General features: G+C 38.9%; 1 pseudogene; it reads left to right on the forward strand.

Annotated features, from left to right (window-relative positions):
- Window positions 1-196: 196 nt before the first annotated feature.
- LOC123834576 (transmembrane emp24 domain-containing protein 2-like) lies at window positions 197-9,778 on the forward strand (annotated as a pseudogene).
- The last annotated feature ends 8,627 nt before the right edge of the window (window positions 9,779-18,405 follow it).

Here is an 18,405-nt window from a genome sequence, read left to right on the forward strand (position 1 = left end):
CATGGATCTTAGTATGAAGACCTTGTTAAAAGTTACCAAATACCTGAGTCCTGCCCCAAGGAAATATAATCTACTTCTCCAGGTGGCGGAAACAACGCTGTCAGAGAACATCAGTGGATGACTTTGGGGTTATGAAAATGTAGGACTTCAAAGCACAGATAACATTTTCATTCATAATTTCTTTTTTCCCATGAACATGTGGTACATGAAAAAAGAAGGAAATATGGGAGGTGAACAGCTGGTTATGCAGATGGTGTTGAATTGAATTTGGATTTCTGTATCATGGCTTACGTTTCTGGAATGCTAGGCTCTTGGCTAGGGGTAGAATTATTTCTCACAGGGACATGGAAGAATGTGTTTGCATGTAGGCTAGCAGTCATGATTCAAGTGTTTCAAATGGAACATAATATTGCAGAAAGTGTTTGAAGATTCAAAGAAACAGATCATTCCCCCAGATTCTCTAGGATGCAGTTGAATACTTTTCCAGCTTTCCTGTTTGATCACCATTAGCACTTTCCAGTTCTTAACTCAGATTTGTCCTCACTTCTCACTTGGTCTTTTCTTGGCCTTTTCTATAGTTAACTTGTTATATCTCACCAAATCACTTCTTCCTTTGCTTTCACCTCCTCCTCTGTTTCCCCAGAGATGCTATTTCATGATCGTGTTACAGCATGGGCTATTAACTCTTTCCTTACTTGTCTATCTCCATCACAAGGATGCGATCTTCCTGAGTAGGACATTTTGTATTATACGTCTTTGTATTTTCAGGGTTTAGACCAATGCCTGGCCTGTTTCAGGGGTTCCATAAATATTTGTTGAATGATAAATGCAAAATTAAATGAAGCAGTAAGTTTCTTTTTAGCTTAGTCAGGAAGAGTAGGCAGTCACCACCATTTGATTGCCGGCTATTTAGAAGAACAAAATGTTACAAGTCGTTCTGGTTAGAGATCACAGAGCTCTCACAGTACAGCAAATTTAAGATCACCTGTGTCTTCAAATCTTTTCTAAAAATGTAGTAGAACCAGATTTTAACATTAAGTGATGTTAGTCAAGACAGAGTACTTAAGAATAATTTGCATTTAGAACTGAATTCAGAATAAAGTCTTCCACATATATCATTAAAGTATTAAAACACTAACACTTGAAACACAGAGAAGAATGATAAAATTCAGGTCTTTTAAAAACAACTCCCTGGGAAAGGAAACAATTTGAAGGTAAAAAAACACAACAAAGTCTGCAGCAGGCATAGATTCTGAAATCACTGGACCTTTGTCAGTTGAACTTGTCATAAGTTATCAAGGAGTTTTTTTACTCTCCAATACATGTTAGTGTTGTGTTACTCTTTAACACTTGGTAGGAGAGATGCTTAATTGGGAAAATGTCGGTGGAAAAAGTTTTCAAGATGAGGTTGTGAAAGTAAATGAAGAAAGAAGGACTTTGAAAGTGGGCTTACTCTTAGCAGAAGACTCTTTAAGTTGGGAGGGGGTATGAGATGAGAGAGAGAGTGACAAAGAGAATTAGAATTTTTTAAGAATACACTTTATCTTAATGATCAAACTAATGTATTCTCAGAACCACATGACCTAGGCCAGCACCCCCAAGAAACTTTCATCCTGAAATACAAGATATTGTTTCTGTGAAATAATGAGTTACCGATCATAGGGACTATCTTATTTCAACCATATTTCCCCACAATCTATACCAAAGAAAATGACACTTGACAAATATTTATAGATTTGAATATAGGCACAGTTTTAGTATAAAGTAAAGAAAAATTTGGAAGACACAACAGAGTTATGATAATGGAGCCAACAGTGATGGATTCACCCTTACCTCCCTTTCATTTGAACAAGTAAAGGAAATACACAGAATCCAGGATTGAAAATATTGGCAATCTAGGAAAATTACTTATAATCTTCCAAACTTCAGAAGGATGTTATAATAACCAGACACAAATGGGACATTGAGGCAGATAGCTGAACTGAGAATGTGGGGTGGGAAGAGAGGTTGACCATCGCACTGTGATTCCATTTCACTTTCCAACCAGAGGTGTATGGTCATTTATCTACTGGGACTCAATACCTTTCTGAGAGCAAGAAAATTTTCACTCTCCACATTCTCCTACATTATTTCACTTTCTAGTCACCAGTAGCCCACAAATCCAGGAAAATTATACTATTGGAAACAAATATACATAGGCTATGGTGGCTTTCCACCTGTGGTAGATTATTTCAGTAATATCTCCCAGTTTGTTCAAATCTCCCTGTAACCATTCCCATAGATAACACCTTTAAACCCTGAATCTGAGTTTGAACATGTGTCTTACTTTGGCCACTGGGACAATGTAACCCAACTTGAGACCTGACAAGTACTTGCTGCCCTTGGATCCCAGAGACATCATGTTAAAATGCCCAAGCTAGGCTGTTGGGAGGATGAGACAAGGAATGGAGGAAAACTGAGTCACCTCAGCCAATAACTGCCACTCAGCAGGTTGACCACAGATACAGAGATTGGTAGAATTGGCCCAGACTCACAAAATCATGAGCTAAATACAATAGTGGTTGTGTTAACACACTGTTTTGGGATGGTTTATTAGGCAGCAAAAGTCAAGCAACGTGGTTTCTGAAACATGAAATAGGTAAGCATGGATCGCGGCAAGAAAAACTATGTGCTGCATCTAGAATATGTAAATTAGACATGTCTACATAGACGTTCATTCATCCATTCAAACATGCACTGAATGTATCTTATGTGCCTGACATCTTGCTGGAGACAGCCATGAGCAAAAAAGAGCAGGTTCTTGAACTCAGTAAGCTTCAAGCAAAGAATAAGTAAGGTAACAAAAATATAATTTCAGAGAGTGATAAGGTGATAAGAAAAATAACAATGAAGAGAGATAGTGATATTAGAGAGACTGAGTTAGTTGAAATGGTCAGGAAAAGCCTCCCCAAGAAGGTAATATTACAGCACAGGCCTGGATGCCAAGACAGAACCACCCATGCAAGGATCTAGGGAACAGCATTTCCAGCAGAGGGTATAACAAATGTAAGGACCTGAGGAATGAAAGTGTGTTGGAGGAATAGGAAGAAGGCCAGTGGAGCTGAGAGTTCAGCAATCCAGAGACATGGTGGCAGGAGTTGAGGTTGATGACATTGGCAGAAGCCAGATTTTAAACATCTTCTTGGCCATGGTAGTAGTTTGGATTTTATTCTAAATATAATATAAAACCATTAATATCATTCAAACATAAGAGTAACAGTGTTTGTATTTCATTATTGGAAGGCCACTTCCAATAGGTAGGTAAGTCTGAAAGCAGAGGAACCGCTAAGAAGGCTGTGTGATCATGGTGGCTTGGTCTATGGTGGTTTTGTTTGTTTGTTTTGCTGGATGTAGTGGTTAGACTTTTGAAGGTTGAACTATAACATGCCAATGTATTAAATATGAAAGTTGAGGGAGGAAGGGTCCAGCATGACTTCATCTTTTTTAAAAATTTTTTTATTGTTATGTTAATCACCATACCTTACATCATTAGTTTTTGATGTAGTTCCATGATTCATTGTTTGTGCATAACACCCAGTGCTCCATGCAGAACGTGCTCTCTTTAATACCCATCACCAGGCTAGCCCATCCCCCCACCCCCTCCCCTCTAGAACCCTCAGTTTGTTTTTCAGAGTCCATTGTCTCTCATGGTTCATCTCCCCCTCTGATTCCCCCCCTTCATTCTTCCCCTCCCAGCATGACTTCATCTTAACTAACTGCATCTGCAAAAACCCTATTTCCAAATAATGTCACATTCTGAGGTTTTGAGTGGATATAGATTTTGGCGGGGGTTGGGGGGACACTATTCAACCCAGTACAAAATCCAAAACTCAGCTCAAAAAATAGAAGGACAAAATAAAACTTTATTAAACTACAAAAAAAAGGAAGCACTTTTAAGATGATAATGCATATCTTAAATCAAGGGTTTTCACTTAATTAACAATACAACAGCCAAGTTACTCTTGTTGAAATCAGAATCAAGGTAAGGAAACCTGTTATCACTATTAGTAGTTATTTTTATCTGGAAATTTTGCCCAAGTAAAATATGCAACGGAAACATGTGTATATAAAATACATATAAATTTGATAGACAACAAAGAAGGCATATATGATACATAGCTTATATAGGAATATTATATAATACACTTTAGTAACATTATATTATGTATTACTACCATCTACAAACACCGCTAACTTTGAGTCCTCCTTTCTAAAGTTATTAGTAGATGGTAATACTCTATACCAACAAAACACAATAGAATCAGCTACACTTGTAACAAATAAGAATGCTGTAAAGCAATAGGATGTAAAAGAATACAGAAAAATTAATAACTTCTCTATATTCCTAAGTTTGAAAACACTGAAACTACCATTTTAAAAGAAATATAATTCACATTGGCAATAAACTATGGTATACCTGGCATGTTATTTTTATGAAACATTGATTTTTTTTCTGTTTATATACAGATCGATTGTAGAAACATGGAAAAACAAAAAGAAGTGGAATTTAAAAATCATAAAATCCTATCCCTATTAGCATTTCCTCTTCATTTCTCTTTTTCTCCCCCCACTTCACTAATTCACTCCAAACATGTATCTATGTGTTAAAATGTACATTAAAATTTTTTTAGATCTTTTTGTCAATAACTTAGAAGGATCTGAGACATTACCCTACTTGCAAGCTAACAAGTTTTTCTGCCACAGTTTTATGGATACTGACTGAAGACGTAAGACTTCTGGCTCAGAGGAAAAAAAACCCTATTGCTCTTAGCAACAGCAGAGCCGGAGTACAGAACTCTCCCAGGGCAACACAAAGGGGCCCACCGATGTCTGCACATTGTATTTTGGAGAACAACCACAGGCTTAGGGAACCTACATCTTTTATTATGGTAGTTGACTTGCCAGGACTTTTCCCCAGAGAGAGACATGCTCTCTATTATACTGAACAGTAAACAAGTCTTTCCTTCACTCCAGCAGGAGACACTGCTTCTGTACTCCAAGGCTGTTTTCTATACAGACATTCTAGAAAAGATATTCAAACAAGGCAGCCAGGGCTCACAATTGTGCAGAAATGAGACCCCCAAGAACACCCCCCAAAATCCAGTTTTTTAAACCAGTTCTTTTTCTACATAATTATACACCTTTAATATGCTATCATATTCTAAAATGGTATTAAGAATGACTCCAATTTCTGGGATGCCTGGGTGCCTCAGTCGGTCAAGCGTCTGCCTTCCGCTCAGGTCATGATCCCAGGGTCCTGGGATCGAGTCCTGCATTGGAAACCTTGCTCAGCGGGGAGCTTGCTTTTCTCTCTGCCTGCGGTTCCCCCTGCTCATGCTCTCCCTCTCTGACAAATAAATAAAATCTTTAAAAAAAGGGGGATAGGTGAAGAACAGGGCCAATAATGCAATCTACCAAAAAAAAAAAAAAAGAATTATTCCAATTTCTGAATCTAGAAGGGTACTATGAATTTAATTTTATTTAGTACTACTTTAACTAGAAATGATCGAAATAACTAAGAGTTATTACCTTTATATTATTATGGAAAAAATAATAACAATAATATTGTGTGGTGACATATAAAAATAATGCCAGTCATCATTCCTAGTTGCAATAGTGGGTGTAGTGTTTGTTTTCTGTTATAAAATTGATGGACTGCAAAGAATAGATTAGAAGAAATGAGTTAAATGATTCATTTTCAAATGTAGGCAGGGTAAAGTGGAACTGGTTTCTGAGAAAAAAGATCTCAACAGAAATGCCCATGAAGTATCATCCCTTAACAGCAAGAACTCCTGGACATCAGAACACCTAGATCAGGTAGAAGAACTCTGTAGAGGTGTTGGATATACCAACTGTTATGGTACAAGGAACAAAAATAGACTCAGCACGGAACACCTACATTCAAGACTACTGAGCAAGAGGTAAGGAACCTAGTCTACAAACGTCCCTGTATCTGACCCCAAAAAGCCTGAGAATGGGCTTCTTTTTTTTTTTTTTAAGATTTTATTTATTTATTTGAGAGAGAGAGAGAGCACATGAGAAGGGGGAGGGTCAGAGGGAGAGGCAGACTCCCTGCTGAGCAGGGAGCCCGATGCGGGACTCGATCCCGGGACTCCAGGATCGTGACCTAAGCCGAAGGCAGTCGCTTAACCAACTGAGCCACCCAGGCGCCCAATGGGCTTCTTTTTGAAGCATTTCATCAAGATTAAAAATACTCTGCCCACTTTCTCTACATTTTACCAGATTGAGTGTATCTATTTATAACTGTGCAATGAACATACAAACTATGTGTTTAGGCGTAAAACGTTGTGATGAATAAATTTATAAGAGGAAAAATGCTGTGGCTCTCTTACTGTCACTTTTTCCTCCCTGAAATCTCATTTTACAAAATAAGCTACAGAAGGATATTGGTTGCCCTTCAGGGCCTCATATCTTAAACACTTCTGAGTGCATTTCCAGAGAACCGGGATGTCAAGGATTCTGACTTTGTGGGAGGAGGACTCCTACGACAGGTCTGGGGTGCCTTGTCGTTTCAAGTCCAAGCCCGGGAGCCAGGCTTCCAGGGTTCAAATCTTGGATCTGCCACATTACCATCTGGTGATCTTCATCTGACTACTTAAGCTCTCTGCCTCAGTTTCCTCAGCTGAGAAACGGTGGTAGTAATCATGTTTTCTTCACAGGGTTGGTGTAAGGATTAAATAATTATAATGTCTAGCACATAATAACAGAACACACTATTATCTGCATCGGGGCGAACTACTACCTTTACATGTGGTAGAGGCAAGAAGCAAGGCATTGGTCATTGGTCATTGGTGTCAGCGACTTTAGAAGTCAGAGAGCAGTCATGCTGTGTGGATAGTATATGTCAGGGCAAGATTGTGCTAGGAGGTCATTAGAAGCTGGTCATCTGGCTTGATTGTTAGCCAGATGGTCTCAATTCAAAGACTGCCTGAAACATTTTCTTTTACTAAGACTTTATTATGATTACTATTGTTATTATTATTTTAGAGCAGTTTAAGCTTCACAGCAAAAGGGAGGGGAAGTTACAGAGATTTTCTGTATATCCCCTTCTAGGGATGCTGACAATACTGACTCCATATTGGCACTCCATCTTGTTTCGTCTGTGCAATGAACTTCCTTGGGGCTACATGTTCCAGGCCCCTTGGAGGTTATTGTAGATCCTGACGGGAATGCAGGAAGGCTTGTTCTGATCTTCCCTAAAGATGTTTAGATAACTAGCAGAGATAACACAGTTCTTCCCCTCCCCCCCACTCCCCCCACACAGATGGCATCACTTTAGATAACTAGTAACCCCTCCCTCTATAAAATCCAGACTTTGCAGAGAATACCTGCCTAGCACCTGGATCATCTGCCCACTGGATCCCCTCTCTGTCAGTGAGTTACCCTGAATAAAGTTGTGTAGCGGTATGGAGTGGCTTGCTTTGTTTTTTGGTCTCAAAGTGCCTTCTTAGTGTGGAAGATGCTTTATTGCCCCTCCTCCACCTTCTAACACCTCTGCTCACACACTTGCGAGCCTCTCTCATTATCAATATCCCCCACCAGAGTGATACATTTGTTACAATGGATGAATCTACATTGATACATCATAATCATCCAACCTCCGGAATTTACATTATGGTTTACAGAGTTAACATTCTTGGTAGGGTACATTCTATGGGTTTGGACAAATGTGTCATGACACGTATCCATCACTACAATATCATACAGAGTTTCCCTGCCTTAAAAATCCTCTGTGCTCTACTTATTCATCCGTTCCTTCTCTCTGCCTCATGGCAACCACTCATCATTTTACTGTCTCCATAGTTTGGGTTTTTACTGCTTCCATAGTTTTACTGTTTCCCTAGTTTTGCTTTTGCTTTTTTTTTTTTTTGGTCTGTGTGTGTGTGGAATCATACAGTATTAGCCCTTTCAGATTGGATTCTTTCACTTAAAAATATTCATTTAAGATTCCTCCATGTCTTTTCATGGCTGGGTATCTCATTTCTTTTTAGGACTGAATAATATTCCATTGTCCAGATATACTGCAGTTTATTTATTTATCCACTCACCTACTGAAGGACATCTTGGTTACTTCGAAGTTGTAGCAATTTTGAATCAAGCTGTTATAAACATCCATGTGTAGATTTTTGTGTAGACATAAGTTTTAAATTCCTTTGGGTAAATACTAAAGAGCACGATTGCTGGATCATATGGTAAAAGTATGTTTGGTTTTGTTACAGGATTTTTTCTCTGTCAGTGCCGAGAGGGTTGCCATCCGGGTTTTCATGGGCTTGTTGGAGGGCTGTTTTAATCTGATTAACCCTCCCTGCGCCTGTCATCCAATCAGATTTTTGTTACCTATCTATCACGTGGGGAAGGGTGGAGGGCTCCTCCCAGGGTGGTGTAAAATCCTTTTAAGGGTGGTTTCCTCTTTTGGGGGGCGGGGTGGTCTTGTCCCTGCCTGCCTGCCTTCCAACTATCCTTCATTAGTTTTATAAGAAATTGCTAAAACTGTCTTCCAAAATGGCTATACCATATTGTATTGCCACTAGCAATGAATGAGAATTCCTCTTGCTATACTTCCTCACAGGCATCTGGTGTTGGTGTTCTGGATTTTAGCCATTCTAATAGAAAATGTAGAGGAATCTCACCATTGTTTTAATTTGCATTTCCTTGATGACATATGATGCTGAGCATATTTTCACACGCTTATTTGCCATCTATATATCTTCTTTGTGAGTTGTATATTAAGGTCTTTGTACATTTTTCAATTGGGTTGTTCATTTTCTTATTGTTGAGTTTTAAGACTTCTTTGTATATTTTGGGTAAGTTCTTTATCAGATGTCTCTCATAAATATTTTCTCACGGTCTGTGGCTCGGTCTTCTCATTCTCTTGGCGTTGTCTTTCAATGAGCAGAAGTTTTTAATTTTAATGAAGTCCAGCTTATCAATTATTACTTTCACGGATCATGCCTTTGGTGTTGTGTCTAAAAAGTCATGGTCATGCCAAATGTTGTCTAGGTTTTTTTCCTATGTTATTTTCTAGGGGTTTAATAGCTTTCCATTTTACATTTAGATCTATGATCCATTTTGAGTTGATTTTTGTGGAGGGTAAGATGATTGTCTTACCTTTTTTTTTCTTTTTTTTTTTTTGCGTGTGACTCGAACTGAGCTGCTGGTGCTCCTGGCTGCCCTTCTGGCCGCAGCCTTGGGCTACTTCGCCAGGATCCACAGGCACAAAGGGGAGTGCTTCTTGGAGCAGGTCACCTTGGGCACCAAGATGGTGGAGGGCGGCTTCCTACTGACATGGTTGTGGAGATGACAGGGCCTGATAATAAAAGAATTTATAAAGGAGACCGAGAGTCCAGTGGAAAATACACATTTGCTGCTCACACGCATGGAACACATTAGGTTTTGTTTTAGCAACAGGATGTCTACCATGATTCCAAAGATAGTGATGATCACCATTGATATTGGGGAGGCCCCCAAAGGACAAGACATGGAAATATAAGCTCACCAGAACAAGCTGGAAGAAATGACTAATGAGCTGGCAGGGGCAATGGCAGCTGTCAAACATGAACAGAAGTCCATGGAAGTTCAGGAGAGGATGCACAGAGCGATCAACAACAACACAAACAGCAGAGTGGTCCTTTGGTCCTTCATTGAAGCTCTTGTTCTAGTTGCCATGACATTGGGACAGATCTACTACCTGAAGAAATTTTTTTTTTTTTTTTTTTAACATTTTCTTTTTTTTTTCTTTTTTTTTTAAAGATTTTATTTATTTATTTGAGAGAGAGAGAATGAGAGACAGAGAGCACGAGAGGGAAGAGGGCAGAGGGAGAAGCAGACTCCCTGCCGAGCAGGGAGCCCGATGCGGGACTCGATCCCGGGACTCCGGGATCATGACCTGAGCTGAAGGCAGTCGCTTAACCAACTGAGCCACCCAGGCGCCCTACCTGAAGAAATTTTTGAAGTCTGGAGGGCTGTTTAAAAAGCCTTTTTGGGGGGCGCCTGGGTGGCTCAGTCGGTTGAGGGTCTGCCTTCAGCTCAGGTCATGATCCCAGAGTTCCGGGATCGAGTCCCGCATCGGGCCCCCTGCTCAGTGGGGAGTCTGCTTTTCCCTCTGCCCTTCACCCCTCTGTTGCTCTGTTGCTCTCTCTCTCTCTCCCAAATAAATAAATAAAATCTTTAAAAAAAAAAAAAGCCTTTTTTGGATGATCTCAAAATCATAATTCACTGTTTACCAAACATCTTGGTTGTACTAATGTCATTAGTCTCTACATTTTTTTTCAGAGTACTTATGTACAGTTAGGTACTCACAGTACATGTTTCTTTGTGATTAATAGATATTGGGGAAAACACCTTTTTAGAAAAGTTGTGAAAATTTGACACTCAATTGGAGTAATTTTTTATTTGAATTCTGCCTCCATTATACAGGCCTGTCAGAACTCAAACACTGTGAATGAAATATAGGTGTATAATCCCGATTATATCTTCTTTTCCTTTTGTTTTCATGATAAAATGCAGTCTGTTCAGACTAGTACTTTGCTGATAGTACTTTAACTAAAATGACTGCATTCTTTGGATCCTTTATCTTACAGTTCGAGTCATTAAAGATTCATTCTGTTGAGTCCTTATGAGAAAAAGCAGTCTGAATCTTGACATTTTCTTTTTTTAATTTTTTTTAAAGATTTTATTTATTTACTCATGAGAGAGAGAGAGAGAGGCAGAGGGAGGAGCAGGCTCCCAAGGAGCAGGGAGCCCGATGCGGAACTCGATCCCAGGACCCTGAGATCATGACCGGAGCCGAAGGCAGACGCTTAACCATCTGAGCCACCCAGGCGCCCCTGAATCTTGACATTTTCTACCCAGCCTTTTGGCAGAGCTCTGACTGGAGCTTATGACCAGGTGGTACTTTTATACTTGTCTGTCTTGTGTTTTTCTTTTAAGATTTTTTTTTTTTTTTTTTTGACACAGAGAGAGAGAGAGAGAGAGCACAAGCAGGGGAGATGGCAGGCAGAGAGAGAGGGAGATACAGACTCACTGTTGAGCAGGGAGCCCGATGCGGGGCTGGATCCCAGGACCCTGAGATCATGACCTGAGCCGAAGGCAGACGCTTAACGACTGAGCCACCCAGGCGCCCTGTCTTGTGTTTTTCTTTAAAGATAAGACCTAACCCAACAACGTTTTCCCCCCTAAATTTATATCTTGAACCTTAGGACTCAGTGGCCTCCAAACTGAATTAATGACACAAGCAGCTAATAACAATTTGTTGGTTTCTACCTAACCTTGTAAGAAGTCTCTACTAAAGCCAGTTTTCTGGGTGTTGCAGCGAACAGTAGCTCTTCTCTTTCTATGCTGGCCCATCTGCTTTCTCCACTCCTGTCATGTAGGAAGTGTGCATTCATGTAATTGGAAAAAACTGGATTTCTGATGTCAAGGGTTAAAGTCTCTTGAATTTCACTGCCATGACATACAGCCACTATTTTATTTTTGATCAGTGGCATTTTTTTTTTAAGATTTTATTTATTTATTCATGAGAGATAGAGAGAGAGAGGCAGAGGCAGAGGGAGAAGCAGGCTCCCTGTGGAGCAGGGAGCCCGATGCGGGACTCGATCCCAGGACCCTGGGATCATGACCTGAGCCGAAGGCAGATGCTTAACCGACTGAGCCACCCAGGCGTCCCGATCAGTGGCATTTTGGCCACTGTTTAATTAGGGTACTGAACATCACTGTCAGTACTAGGATTTCGTTTTTGTTTTTCTTGGGACTTTCTTTTTTGGCACATGTGAATTTTGTTTTTTTGTAAAATGAAATGACTTTCTCTCGGTCTCTGATGATGAGTTTAAAATTAAAGGAGCATCTGGTTGTGGGATATAATCCAGGATTGTATTATGACTGATGTATACTAGTTACTTGTATATTTGTTTTGGATCTTTGCAAGGGAAAAACTAGAAGTAATGAGTTTTATATAATTAATTTAAATTTGTTACAGGTTTTCATGTTCAGGATAAATAATTTTTCAACCCGGGGTGAAAATACTTGCAACAGTATGAGGTGATTGTATTTTACCTTAAGATAACTGTTGCAATGCCATTTGGGATTTGTTTTGTTTTGTTTTGTTTTTGTTATTTTGGTTTTTTTGGTGTGTTTGAAAACACTGCAATATTTAGTTAAAAGATGTAAACTTAGAGTTAGTTGTTATCTAATCTGCCCTGGTTCAGTAAATAAATATTTCTTTTTAATAACAAACAAACAAAATTGGTTCTTGATGGATAGTTAGGGATCAGTACACGCAAAGAGAGAGGTACAGAAGAGAATGTAGCCTGGTAGACTTGTAGACTATGACTTAGGAGGGAAGAACAGAACAGATACAGGCGGGCCAGGTTACACGAAGTTTTGTGTATCACAGAAAAGGATTTACTCTAAACAGGAGCTATTTAAGATTCTCAGGTAAGAACAGGGCATGAGGGGCGCCTGGGTGGCTCAGTTGGTTAAGCGACTGCCTTCGGCTCAGGTCATGATCCTGGAGTCCCGGGATCGAGTCCCGCATCGGGCTCCCTGCTTGGCAGGGAGTCTGCTTCTCCCTCTGACCCTCCCCCCCTCATGCTCTCTCTCTCTCTATCTCATTCTCTCTCAAATAAATAAATAAAATCTTTAAAAAAAAAAAAAAAAAAAAAAAAAAAAAAAAAAAAAAAGAACAGGGCATGAGCATACTTGTGTCTTCAAAAAGACATATCTCTTATGCTTTATTAAAGAGCTTGTCTCCAACCCTGATGATGGGACCCTGGGCATATGAAGTAGGATAATAAAATGTTAGGTAAGCAAGGTGAGCACCTCCCAGAAGATGGGGAAATTCAGCACAGCGATGCATTGACATTTTGCCACAACAGCCTGGCAGGAGTGAAAGAAAAATTTGTGTTGTATAGACGTGGCCTTCTAATGTGGCATGATTCTTTTCATCCCTTCTTCTAAAACATGTTGAGACCCCCTTTCCAGCTCCATGAGAGCAAAAGTCTAGTGCAAGTGGGTTTTATTTTAGAGGTCATAATAGGCTTTCTGTCCAGCAAGAGCAGGGATGTGAGGGAAATGGCAGGATGAGTTGACCTACGTAGTAGAGGTAAATCTGGACGGTTCCTGCTCTTTGAGCAGCTACTGGTAGGATTGGTTTGCAGATCCATGCCTGCCAAACATGCATATTCTAAATAAGTTAGGTCCATCCTCTCTAGGTCTGAATTGTATCATATCTCTGTCATTTGTTCTCCAGAATAAGGATATTTTTTATTTGTTCTGTTTTTGTTTGTTTCTTGTTGTTGTTGTTTTTTAATAGAGATCATGATAAGGGGTCTTCAATGTTCTTTTATTTTCTCTTTTTTCCTAGGAAAAATCACTGACTCACAACTATATATATCTGCTTACATCCCTGTGTGGGGGAGGAGAAAGGGTTAGAAATCTCTCTAATTGTCTCATTCAGAAAATTCAGGTTTTCATGGGAGCACAATTGAATATATAAATTGAATATGTAAGTTAGGCTGTGAATAAAAATAAAGTATCTACTTATATTTATTAATCATACATACTATGTAAGAAATTTAGATTTCTTAGACATTTTTAGAAATTCTCACACTTAGAAATTCTCACATTTCATGAAATAATTTAATCAAACTCTTCACATACATTTTTTATATCAATGTCTTTTTACCACTTAAATCCCCTTTAGTGTTATTTAACAGGGTTTTCTAGGCCATACTTTTCATGTCTGTCTAAATTGTCTGAGTTGTAGAACTTTTGAAATCTGTATATAAGGTGTCACAAGGAATTCCCTTGTTTAAGGGTTTAATCTCTTGACATGACACGGAATCAAAATGTACTAAAAGGACATATATCCAGAGTTCCCCACCCTAGAGTCAAAGCTATCACCAATTTCTTCTTTATGTCACTGGAATTAAAATTTTCATTTAAGTAATCATTAAAGTTGTGTTTAATTGCAATTTTGATGTCATACCATTAGGAATAATCATTGTCTTTGATACATTAATCCTTCCTCCCCTTTTTTTTGGTAGCTTGATTCTGATGGGTCTAAAACTGTCCTAGATTGGGGTAAAGGAGCCAGGACTTTATATACCCACATTGACTAGTCTTTGGATATGATTTATCTCTGAGAAGGGTCTGTGAACTTGGATGAGATGTTTTTATTCAGCTGTGACTTTACTGCAAGGTGTCAGCTGTCAGCACCCCTAGCTGCTGGGAGAATGGTGCTTTAGTCCTGAAGAAGGCATCTGGATGGCAGAGCACAGCCTTGGTAAGCAGAGCCAGAATGTGGGGGATGGATGGTAGTTAGGTCCTTAGTTGACCATCTGTCCACACAAGCTGCTGCTGGTCTCTCCTTTGTCCATCCCCACATGGCTCATTGAGGCCCACAAGCCCAATATTGCTTCTTTCTCATATTTGGAGTGCAAAAATCCTCTCATGAGTCTGCCGATGGCCCTTTCTGCCTAAACACCATTGTAGTTTTTGTCTTCCCCCCACCCCCGAACCTTTACATCTCATGGGATATTTCTTTTTTTTTTTTTTTTAAGATTTTTTTTTTTTTTTTTTAATTTGAGAGAGAGAGCACAAGAGGGGGGAGCAGGAGAGGGAGAAGCAGACTCCCTGCCGAGCAGGGAGCCCGATGCGGGACTCGATCCCGGGACTCCAGGATCATGACCTGAGCCGAAGGCAGTCGCTTAACCAACTGAGCCACCCAGGCGCCCCTCATGGGATATTTCTAGGAAATTGCTTCTAGGTCTTCTCTGCTGACTAAGGGACCTTCTGTTTCTCCCTCCTCTCAACCACAGAGAAGCAATGTAGAGGTGTGGAGAGTGGATTTTTTTCCTAACCTGGGGAAAATCTGTCTCCTTTCACATTTATACAGTGTTTCTCATTCACCAAAATACTTTACTCCACCAGTTCCTTGATTCTTTTAAATTCTCTCTAAGCTCTAAGTTTTTAGAAGTTAAAAGTCAGAAAGAATTGTAGGTAACTATTCCTTTCCATACAATGCTTTCTTTCCATTCCTCTAAATTAGTGAACCCAGAATCACTTTGCTCCTAGAACTGGGCAGGAAGACCTAGAAAAGTACTGGAAGAAAAACAAAAACCAAAAACCAACAACCCAAAATTAACACCACAGAAACACCACAGTCACTATATTTGTACTATAGGGCGGTAATGAAATGAAAAGAAGGGAACAGTTTCAAGAACTAAGAAGGAGAGAAAATCCACATAACATTATAAACCTTCATCACATTGCATTCAGATTGTTTGTGGTGTAGTTTCTCCATTACAACTCAGTTCCTTAAAAGTAGGGATTAAGTATTTTCATTAATATATCTCCAATATCTAGGGGGTACTTAGCATATAATAATATCCTGTGTGTCTTATTCAAATTTCAGGTGACTTCAAAGTTACCTGTTTCTAGCCTGTTTCCCTGGTTCTCTAAAGAAAAACTAAGTACTCTCTCTTCTGTACTTCCAGGTATAGTATATACACCTGCACTATAGCATTCATGATTTTTCTTTGTGATCATTTATCTACATCACCTATCTCCTGCATTAGACCGAGAGCTCTTCAGAGCCAGAAGATATGAACTATTCATCTTTCTTTTAGTGATGTTTACTGATTAACTGACTCTTCAATCCAGGGGTGACATTCATAGTTACAGTAACATAGATGAGTTATTAAGTTCTATGATGTGTGCCACTGACACCTCAGTCTGTAACAAAATTTAATTTTTTAAAAGCAGAGAAGTGGGTCATATATATTGGAAATGTATATATTAAGTTAGTTAAATCATGAGATGGGTTTAAATTTCAGCTCCCTGGAACACCTTACCTAATCAGAACAATTCATTATCTAAAACTGCCATATAAACAAGAATTTTTTAAAAGAAATCCCAAACGACATTGAGGTTTTATCTTTTTAATGTTATTATGAATTGTATTTTAGAGGGTATAAGGTTAAGTTTTACCAGTAAAACATACAACACATTGTCACAAGAGGGCAGCCTTTTAACATGAATTGTTCCTCAACCTGCATGCATTCCTTGAAATTTTAAAACCGTTACTTAAAGCCACACAAGTAAATAATAAAACAATACAAAACATTCAAGCAGAGACTTTGCTAAATTCATGCATATTGGCTTTTTTCTTCCTTACTGCTGACAAAAAATATTTCAAATCTATAAAGAAAACGAGGTCTGAATTGTCTCAAGTAGAAAGATGGCTTTACACAGATAATACCTTTCATGCGCCAAGTCGGTGGTAGGTCAATGGCTGAACTGAGTGCACCGAAGTTTTGTATGACCAAATGTGTCTAACTGAGCAAGGGCAAGCTGGAGGCCTCCAGACTGATATATCAGCCGTGGGCAAATTAATATCATTGGATTGTTTGTTTCTAATTTTTAAACTTCTAAATGTCTAAAGATACAATGCTATTAGATACATTGATAAAGACTAAATTGCAAGATGTCTTAGTGTATGGCTGGGCTTGGTCTGTAACACAGCTGAATAGAGTTACTTCTCCCAAATCATGAGATATTTCCAGGAGTAGCACATGGTGTTATAACCACCTGATCCCACCTTGCCCCACCTTGCTCCAATTTGGGTTTCTTTTCTTACTGAACTGGAAACTCTCCCAGCCAACTGTCTGTGGCCTCACAAGCTCTCCAGGTGATTCTAATTGAGGACTATTAGCAGCGACTGGCAGAGAGTAACAAAGAACCAAATCTCCCTGTGTGGTTTAAAGACTGCATCTAGTTTTTCAGCCTTAATAGCTCTCTCTTATCCACAGGCTGGCCCTTTAGCTGCCCTCCCCTCCTCTTTTCCTGCTCCTGACACACCAATATCCAAAGGCTATACTTACCTCCCTCTCTCTAGGACCAATCCTGACCTATGGCAGAAAGGATTGAAAGACCTCGTTTTTTGAAGTTGCTTTTGTGCATCACCTCTGACATTTCTAGAGTATTCCAGTTATAATCATGAGACAGAGGAGTCTCTCTCTGACCTCGTCCTGGACACTGCTGTCAAAAAACAGTGAGGCACTTAATCAAACCAAGGTATGTCATGCAATGGGTGGAGTGACAAGGGAGCTTCCTAATGACCCTGTGGACCTGAGATAAGAAATGTGTGTTCTACAGACCTGGCAGATCTGAAGAGGATTTGTGGTTGTGCTTGGGACAAAGTGGGCACAGCAGTGATCTTCGGGGACTAATGACTGAGACCGAAGGAGTGAGTCTATCTCGGTAGTTAGCATTTGGTGCTACTTCCAGCCCACTGTGAAATCTTAACAACTAGGACACTCCTGTCTGGTGCCTGGAATCTAGATGCAGTTCTGGGACGAGGATGGAGGAGAATCTGAATTGATAATTAAATTTTGCCACCTAGTGGCTATGTATATGCCATGTACATGCGACTAGTCACTGTCATCCATTTGGTGGCAACTTACAGCAGATCTCAGCTTTGTACTAGGAGGGACTAACTTTCTTAGTAAAAAGTAATCCTTTCCTTTATACATTTATAAAATGATGGAAACATCACACACCTGTCAAGCCATATGCAAACATGGAGCACACTATGATCTTTACCCCTAAGGATTTATAACATGTACACAGCTGATCTTCATGTGAGATGGAGTGGAATTTGTTTAAACTAGTGAGATTTTAAAAATCCTTATTTTACATACTGATAACAAAAATCATAATAACTCATCAATTTTCAACTTAAAATATAAATTTTTAATGCATTTTGAATTTCATTAAACTTATTTTATATTAAGGGAGAAGCTCATTAAATTTTTTGGAAGAGCTAAAGCAAAACTTTAAAATATAAATTACTAGGAAAGTTGGATAGACTATCAGCAAAATATGTAAAGTTGTATTGAAAACATTTCATCTCTACATAATAAGGCACTGAATCTAATCACTATAGGCCATTTTGGTCTCAAACTAGAAAAAAATCTGATTAAAGCTGAAGAGAATTACTAATGGCAATATTTAAAAAAATTACATGTGCATATATATATATATATATATATATATATATATATATAAAATGTATGATACAAACTTGGTTAACTTTTCACATTATCTCTATAATTCAAAGCCTTATGCCCCATGAATCAGTATTTTATGCATTGAATGTAATTAGACAAATTTATCAATTTGTGGCTTAAGGATTTTAGATGAGCAAACTCCAAAAGAAATACTTGTAAATTAAATATTTTTGAAAGGCATTGATAATACATTTTTAACACCAGAAGATTATTAACCTAAAAATTAAACCATTTCTATGCAACGTGGTATAGTCATTTCCTATGTATTAGTCAGATT

Source organism: Mirounga angustirostris, unplaced genomic scaffold (assembly GCF_029215605.1).
Source record: "Mirounga angustirostris isolate CCGP_5_RB_7025 unplaced genomic scaffold, mMirAng1.0.hap1 SCAF_1, whole genome shotgun sequence".
NCBI lineage: Eukaryota > Metazoa > Chordata > Mammalia > Carnivora > Phocidae > Mirounga > Mirounga angustirostris.